The sequence below is a fragment of the Phalacrocorax aristotelis genome, unplaced genomic scaffold, assembly GCF_949628215.1.
Source record: "Phalacrocorax aristotelis unplaced genomic scaffold, bGulAri2.1 scaffold_38, whole genome shotgun sequence".
Taxonomy (NCBI): Eukaryota; Metazoa; Chordata; class Aves; order Suliformes; family Phalacrocoracidae; genus Phalacrocorax; species Phalacrocorax aristotelis.
Window position 1 is genome coordinate 432,331 of NW_027441119.1, and position 8,779 is coordinate 441,109.

The window sequence follows — 8,779 nt, forward strand, 5'->3', positions numbered from 1 at the left end:
ACCCTGCAATTTAAAAAATCCGTATCAAATGTGGCAGACTCAAAAGAGGGCATTTTTAAAAAGGCAGGTTTGTTTTCTTTGTTAACTTTACGATCTACAGCCTAGCAAAGAGCTCCCTTTCAGTGTCAGTCGCTTGGCTTTCTCCCCTACTGACGAGGTCCCAGCCTCCCAGTGAGATCTCGCTGGAGATATTCTGAGTTTCCCTCGAGTACGTGGCTGCCCTGGCCCGAGGCCAGCGAAGAAGCTGACTTTGCCCGTGCCTGAATCAGCAACACGTCCAGCAGGCGACTTGCAGAGCCCAGGGAACCCTCGTAAAGAGGTTTGGGGGTGGGGCGCGCCACATCTGCGGCATCGGCCGTGGGAAAGGACCGGCGCAGTAAAACAGGTGGGTGAAACCGCGGTCCGCGCCAATACGTGCTGCTGCCTGGGGCATCGCTTTGCTGCGGGTCAAGTCAGATGCTCTCTGTAAGAGTCAGTCAGGGTAAAGGCAGCAGCAGATTTCTTTTCTGCTCATTTTAACAAAGGCTGGACGGAGCCCATAGAGGAAGGCACTACGCGTCTTGCTGGGTTGGTTTCCCTGCCTTCTCGTAAGCTGTCGCAGAAACTTGCACGAGCAAAGCCTGTGCAAGCTGATGACAGCCACACACGGTTGAAGAGGGAGCAGACGGTGAGAGCAGAGGTGTGCGCTCAGGCTGTGCGCTGGAAGCTAATGCTAATGCTGCAAAATAAAGAGTGGATTTTCTTTTTTGGGTTTAGGTGAGCGCTAAACATGACATGTGCGTATGTGCGTGTGTCTCTCGCAGGTTTTTGTCATACACCCCACCCTCCCACCCCAAAAAAACAACCCACACATGCCACGCGTTAAACAGTGGTTTTCCATTGTACTTAGAAGTGCTTACATAGGTGTGTTGGTTTGTTACTTTTTTATTTTTTAATGCAGAAACAGCAATACGATAGATTTAATACAGCTAGCAATTAGATGGGTGTAGCTTTAGAGCGTCGGCTGTTTACAAAGCAACCGCACACCTTCTTTAACTCACAGTTTAAACAAGTAAACTTGCAGTGCATCACACGTGCTTTGTACAGTCACGTTCCACACGGCAGGCCAGATGCTTCACCCTGCCTTGTCCTTGTTGCCCCGACTCCAACGGGACCGCCGAGGCCATCCTGGGGACAGCGCCGCTTTCTAGCAGCTGGGTTGCTTGCCTGGACGCCCCACAGACAAAGAGTCATTTCCCCACTGAACCTCTTCTCAAATAATTTCCTAGCCCTGCAGGCCCCACGTCCTTTGGTTCATATTTCCTTTTTTCCGGGCTTGATGCACAGGACCGACGATTTCCAGAAATAGAAACAGAGGCTGATTCAGTCCAGGCTCAACATTCTCTGACCTAAACCAAACTGTCTTCGAAGAGATAGCTGTACCGTAGGCACCACCTCGGGAACAGAAGTTGCCCTGTCATAAAAAAAAAAAAAAAGAAGGAAAACAAGGCATTTCAGGCTGAGGAGGCTGAGCGGTGTGCTGGGGGCGGTGGGGGTTGGAAAGAAACAGTTCAGACGATTAGAGCGAGCTTAGCGTTGCAAAGCGTGCCATTATTTTTAATTTGGCAGTCAGAAGACAATAGATTCTGACACTGATTTCCTGTGTGCTGCGGGAGTTCTCTCCTCAGCATTCCTGTGCACCATTTTACTTTTGTGTCCCGTCCGCTTCGCTTTTGCGCTGTAGCTCTCCGGTTCTAGCTACGCTTCCCACCACCCCCATTACTCTTTGACAAGCCCAGCTCTCACTGTGCTTCCCTTCCCTTCCCTTCCCTTCCCGTATGCGCGTGCAGGGAAAAGCCCGCGTGTCTGCCACTACAGGACACGCTCTGGGAGGCAGGAGAGATGACGACGCTCCCTGACAGAGGACACAGCTGAGGGGCGGTCCGCCGGGGCTGGGGAGATGGCAGCACCTTCCCTCAGCTGCCCCATCCGAGCACAGGTGCAGGTGAGCACTGAGGAGAGACAAGCAGGCAGGAGCCGCAGAGCGAGAGAGAAAATAAAATTCACGGGTGGGTGCTACTTGCGTCTCATTTTTAGCGCAAGGGATGAATTCTCAGCACATTCTTGGAGCTGCCCCTTTGGGACTCACGGAGAAGAGGGAGGTTGGCCACGCGGTGCAGCCCAGCTCTGCTTCCCCTAAATGGTTTTACTGTTCAGGTGTTGCCCTAATCTGGCCGGTACCCCTGCAAAGAGTTTGGGATTTCTGCTGCCTCTCCGGGCCAGCCGCAGACCCTGACTTCATCGCAGCGAATGACCCTGCGCTCGTCAGAGCGGTTGCCGAGTCACATCCCGCTGCCTTCCCTGCAGAACCGGTGACCCTTTTTCAGCCCTTGCCCCCTCTTCTCTCCGCTCGTTGCCCATCCCTTTATCAGTGCCGGCACCGATCCTGCCTCCAGCTCGCCCTGTCTCCACCTGCGAGCACCCAACAGGAGCTAAATGTCTCCTCAAGGACGCACGGAAGAGACGCGCAGGTAACCCAGCACAGACCCCCTGCAAACATCTTCTTTCCATTTTCTTTCCTCTCCTGACACGAAGAGATGACTTAGGAAAAAGCGTACTGCTCACACTTCACCTGCACTGCTTCTACTTTCACTTTCGCTCTCCTTGGCAGTAATTAATAGCGGTGGCTGGGGGGGCTGGGGCATTCCCCCAAAGCGGCTGCAGTTACATCCGGGCGGTTGTGGCACTCCATTAGCTCTGTAGTTTTTAAATCTAAATCTTCTGGAATTGTTAGTTCTGCTCAGGAATCACCCGTACCTGCAAATTTTCTTAATAGCTACGCTTGACCCCAGCCACTGTTTAACAGCTCACCTTTATTTCTCTTCATTTAAGAACCTAAAGCTTCGTTTACTGCTTGGGTTGGAAGCAGGAGCTGTCGCTGCCTCTGAACTTTCTAACAGCCCTGTTACAATTTCAGTACTACCCGCTCCCAATTTAGCTTTCCGGGTCGATTTTCATTCTAGATTCGAAAATTTCCTTATTTTGTTTCTGATCAGGAGTCATTAATGCCTGCAGTTGATTTAGTAACGGCTGTATTTAGATTGAGCTATTAATGACTCGCAACTCTATTTATGGCATAAAAAAGGACTGCCTTTATTTTTTTTAACTACAGATTAGGAATAATGACTGCCTGGTTTGTTCAGTAATAGGTGTGATTAAATTTAGTCACGACTCCTCCCTAAATAATATGTATTTATTTGCACTCTAACAATTTAACCTTCCCTTTACCGGCCAGGGGCACCGACAAGTGCCCGTGCGTACCTCCGCTCCCCCTGCGCCGGCTCCCCAGGGAACAGCCTCTTACCCTGACCAGAGTCTGCAGCGGCCCGTTGTCATCCCAGCTCCTCGCCCTCGAGAAAGCGGCCGCCTGAAGCGGCGGCAGCTCCGCTGCTGCCCAGAGGGGACGGAAATGGCGCGGGGTAAAGCTCTCCGGGCCGCCTGCGTCCCGCGCGGAGGCGGTGACCTCAGCAGCCTGTACGCTGTTGGGGCCGAGCCAACAACCTGAGGAGGAGTCGCAGGGCGTAGCTGTTTCTGCAACAACCACGCTTTCCCGCCTGGCTGGACAAGAAAGCGGGGCCTGCGGGGGCCTGGAGAGGCAGCATCGCTGCAGGTTGTGCCACGGCTGTTGAGAGGCCAAGGCAACACCTGAAACAGTGAACGGCACAACTAGTGAAAACCCCCAAGGTTCCGGGTTCAGTAAAGACAGGAATTGCAGCAGCACAATAAAATGATCTCACGAGGGGAAAAAAAACAGCAAAGCAAAAACCAAACCCCAAACAGAACACCATACCACTAACCCGTCTCACCGCCCCCTCAGCGCCCAAAACAGCATCCTGGGAGAAAAAAAGCAAAGCAGGCCACAAGGGACCTTTCTAGTACAGATGCCGCCAAAGAGTGCCAAGCTCTGGAATCCTTACCTCAGGCAACGCCTCCGCTTCTCTAAACGCCAGAGCACGCCTGCCCGGGGGGCTGAGACAGCCCCAAAGCTGCGACCGCCCGAGGGAACACGGGAGCACCGACGCCAGAGAAGCCCAGGGCCAGAGCCGGGGCTCTTCCACCCCCGGGCCCCGCCCCCGCCCTTCCCACAGCGCCCCGCGAAAGGGGCGGGCCGAGCCCCCCGGGGGGTGAAGGCCCCGGGAGCCGTACGAGAGCCGCCTGGAGTTCCCGGCACGGGAGGGAGGGGGGAGAGAAAACACCCAAACCGAGCCCCCCGAGCGGAGCAAACACAGGCTCGGGCTGTTGCCGGGGGGCGGGGCCTGTCGCTAAGGGGAGAGAGCCGGCACCGCCCCCCGGGCCGTTGCCGGGGGGTGGGGCCTGTCGCTAAGGGGAGAGAGCCGGCACCGCCCCCCGGGCCGTTGCCGGGGGGTGGGGCCTGTCACTAAGGGGGTGTGTCCAAAGGGACGCTGGCAATGCCCCTGGAGCCATCACCAAGGGCAGGGCCTGTTGCTATGGAGGGTGGGGCCAGGCAGCACCAGCAACACCCCCAGGCTGTCACCAGGGGGTGGGACCTCTTGCTAACTGGGGATGCTGGGGAGCACACGAGCACGGCCCCACCCCACCAGGCCCTCGCCAGGGAGCGGGGCCTGTCGCAAAGGTGGGTGGGGCCAGAGGGGTCAGACATCAGCCCGCGCGTATAGACCAGTGCGTCCCAGTAATGACCAACATGCCACACAGTATGGATCCCAGTATATCCCAGCTCCCTCCCAGCGACGCCCAGTACATCCCAGTTCCCTACCAGTACATCCCAGTTCCCTACCAGTGCAGCCCAGTACATCCCAGATCCCTCCCAGTCCCTCCCAGTTCCTTCCCAGTCCGTCCCAGTACATCCCAGTTCCCTCACAGTACATCCCAGTTCCCTCCCAGTTCACACACAGTTCACTCCCAGTTCCATTCCAGTACATCCCAGTACATGCCAGTTGCCTCCCAGTTTCCTCTAAGTACATCCCAGTACTTCAAAGTTCCCTCCCAGTACATCCCAGTTCCCTCACAGTACATCCCAGTACTTCACAGTTCACTCCCACTACATCCCAGTACGTCCCAGTTCCCCCTTGGTACATAACACTTCCCTCCCAATACATCCCAGTTCCCTCCCATTACATCCCGATTCCCTCCCAGTACATCCCAGTTCCCTCCCAGTATGTCCCAGTACATCCCAGTTCCCTCACAGTACATCCCAGTTCCCTCCCAGTACATCCCACTACATCCCAGTTCCCTCCCAGTACATACCAGTTCCCTCCCACTACATCCCAGTACATCCTGGTACATCCCAGTTCCCACCCAGTACATCCTACTACATACCAGTTCCCTCCCAGTTCCATCCCAGTTCCATCCCAGTTCCCTCTAAGTACATCCCAGTACTTCACGTTCCCTCCCAGCACATCCCAGTACGTCCCAGTTCCCCTCAGTACATAACACTTCCCTCCCAGTACATAACAGTACATCCCAGTGTCCTCACGGTACGTCCCAGTTCCCTCCCAGTACATCCCAGTTCCCTACCAGTACATCCCAGTTCCCTCCCAGTTCCTTCCCAGTACATAACAGTTACCTCCCAGTACATCCCAGTACATCCCAGTACATCCTGGTACATCCCAAATCCCTGCCAGTTCCACCCGGTACAACCCAGTACAAGCCTGTACATCCTAGTTCCTCCACGGTACATCCCAGGGCATCCCCGCACATTGTAGTGCCTCCCAGTACATCCCAGATCCCTCCCAGTACATCCCAGTTCCCTCCCAGTCTGTCCCAGTACGTCCCAGTACATCCCAGATCCCTCCCAGTACATCCCAGTTCCCTCCCAGTCTGTCCCAGTACGTCCCAGTACATCCCAGTTCCCTCCCAGTACATCCCAGTTCCCTCCCAGTATGTCCCACTACATCCCAGTTCCCTCCCAGTCCATCCCAGTTCCCTCCCGGTACATCCCAGTTGCCACCCACTACATCCTACTACATACCAGTTCCCTCCCAGTTCACTCCCAGTACACAACAGTTCCCTCCCAGTACGTCCCAGTACATCCCAGTACGTCCCAGTACATCCCAGTTCCGTCCCTGTTTCCGACCAGTGCGTCCTAGTTCCCTCCCAGTACGTCCCAGTTCCCTCTTATTCCATTCCAGTTCCCTCCAGGATATCCCAGTACATCCCAGTTCCCTCCAGTACATCTCAGTTCTCTCCCATTTCCCTCCAAGTACATCCCAGTTCCCTCCCAGTTCAGTCCCAGTACACAACAGTTACCTCCCAGTACATCTCAGTACATCCTAGTAGATCCTAGGACATTTCAAATCCCTGCCAGTTCCACCCGGTACAACCCAGTACAAGCCTGTACATCCTAGTTCCTCCACAGTACATCCCAGGGCATCCCCGCACATTGTAGTGCCTCCCAGTACATCCCAGTTCCCTCCCAGTACTGGGAGGGACCTGGGATGTACTGGGAGGGAACTGGGACGTACTGGGAGGGACCTGGGATGTACTGGGATGTAATGGGACGGAACTGGGATGTAATGGGACGGAACTGGTATGTAATGGGACGGAACTGGGAAAGAAGTGGTAGTGAACCGGGAGGGAATTGGGATGTACGGGGATGAACTGGTAGGGAACTGGGATGTACTGGCATGGAACGGGGATGTATTGGGATGTACAGGAACGGAACTGGAATGTACTGCGATGTACTGGCATGTACTGGGAGCAAACTGGGATTTACTGGGATGTACTGGGAGGAAACTGGGATATACTGGGAGGCACTGGGAGGGAAGTGGGTGTCAACTGGGACATTCCAGTTTCCTCCCAGTACATCCCAGTTCCCTACCAGTGCAGCCCAGTACATCCCAGATCCCTCCCAGTACATCCCAGTTCCCTCCCAGTCCGTCCCAGTACATCCCAGTACATCCCAGTTCCCTCACAGTACATCCCAGTTCCCTCACAGTTCACACACAGTTCACTCCCAGTTCCATTCCAGTACATCCCAGTACATGCCACTTTCCTCCAAGTAAACCCCAGTTCCCTCCCACTACATCCAAGTTCCCTCCCACTTCCCTCTAAGTACATCCCAGTACTTCACAGTTCACTCCCAGTATATCCCAGTTCCCCCTCGGTACATAACAGTTCCCTCCCAGTACACCCCAGTACATCCCAGTTCCCTCCCAGTATGTCCCACTACATCCCAGTTCCCTCCCAGTCCATCCCAGTTCCCTCCCAGTAAATCCCAATTCCCAACACTTTCCACCCAGTACATCCCAGTTCCCTCCCAGTACATCCCAGTTCCCTCCCAGTACATCCCAGTACTTCACAGTTCCCTCCCAGTTCACTCCCAGTTCCCTCCCAGTACATCCCAGTTCCCTCTAAGTACATCCCAATACTTCATAGTTCCCTCCCAGCACGTCCCAGTACGTCCCAGTTCCCCTCAGTACATAACACTTCCCTCCCAGTACATACCAGTACATCCCAGTGTCCTCACAGTACATCCCAGTTCCCTCCCAGTACATCCCAGTTCTCTCCCAGTTCACTCCCAGTACACAACAGTTACCTCCCAGTACATCCCAGTACATCCCAGGAGATCCTGGTACATCCCAAATCCCTGCCAGTTCCACCCGGTACAACCCAGTACAAGCCTGTACATCCTAGTTCCTCCACAGTACATCCCAGGGCATCCCCGCACATTGTAGTGCCTCCCAGTACATCCCAGTTCCCTCCCAGTACTGGGAGGGACCTGGGATTAACTGGGAGGGACCTGGGATGTACTGGGAGGGAACTGGGATGTACTGGGATGTAATGGGACGGAACTGGGATGTAATGGGACGGAAGTGGGAAAGAAGTGGTAGTGAACCGGGAGGGAATTGGGATGTACGGGGATGAACTGGTAGGAAACTGGGATGTACTGGCATGGAACGGGGATGTATTGGGATGTACAGGAACAGAACTGGAATGTACAGCGATGTATTGGCATGTACTGGCAGCGAGCTGGGATTTACTGGGATGTACTGGGAGGAAACTGGGATATACTGGGAGGAAACTGGGATATACTGGGAGGAACCTGGGAGGGAAGTGGGTGTCAACTGGGACATTCCAGTTTCCTCCCAGTACATCCCAGTTCCCTACCAGTGCAGCCCAGTACATCCCAGTTCCCTCCCAGTCCGTCCCAGTACATCCCAGTACATCCCAGTTCCCTCACAGTACATCCCAGTTCCCTCCCAGTTCACACACAGTTCACTCCCAGTTCCATTCCAGTACATCCCAGTACATGCCAGTTGCCTCCCAGTTTCCTCTAAGTACATCCCAGTACTTTAAAGTTCCCTCCCAGTACATCCCAGTTCCCTCACAGTACATCCCAGTACTTCACAGTTCACTCCCACTACATCCCAGTACGTCCCAGTTCCCCCTTGGTACATAACACTTCCCTCCCAATACATCCAAGTTCCCTCCCAGTACATCCCAATCCCCTCCCAGTACATCCCAGTTCCCTGCCAGTATGTCCCAGTACATCCCAGTTCCCTCCCAGTACATACCAGTTCCCTGCCAGTACATCCCAGTTCCCTCCCAGTTCCCTCCCACTACATCCCAGTTCCCTCCCAGTACATACCAGTTCCCTCCCAGTACATCCCAGTACATCCTCGTACATCCCAGTTCCCACCCAGTACATCCTACTACATACCAGTTCCCTCCCAGTTCACTCCCAGTACATCCCAGTACTTCACAGTTCCATCCCAGTACATCCCAGTACGTCCCAGTTCCCCTCAGTACATAACACTTC

The 8,779-nt window shown here is 54.6% G+C and overlaps 1 long non-coding RNA gene across 1 annotated transcript; it reads right to left on the reverse strand.

Moving 5' to 3' along the window:
• Window positions 1-857: 857 nt before the first annotated feature.
• On the reverse strand, window positions 858-4,119 carry LOC142050903 (uncharacterized). The gene is made up of 3 exons (XR_012658192.1): window positions 3,957-4,119; window positions 3,344-3,684; window positions 858-1,453 (listed from the first exon to the last, which is right to left on the reverse strand). It is a non-coding gene; the product is annotated as an uncharacterized LOC142050903 (long non-coding RNA).
• Window positions 4,120-8,779: the final 4,660 nt, after the last annotated feature.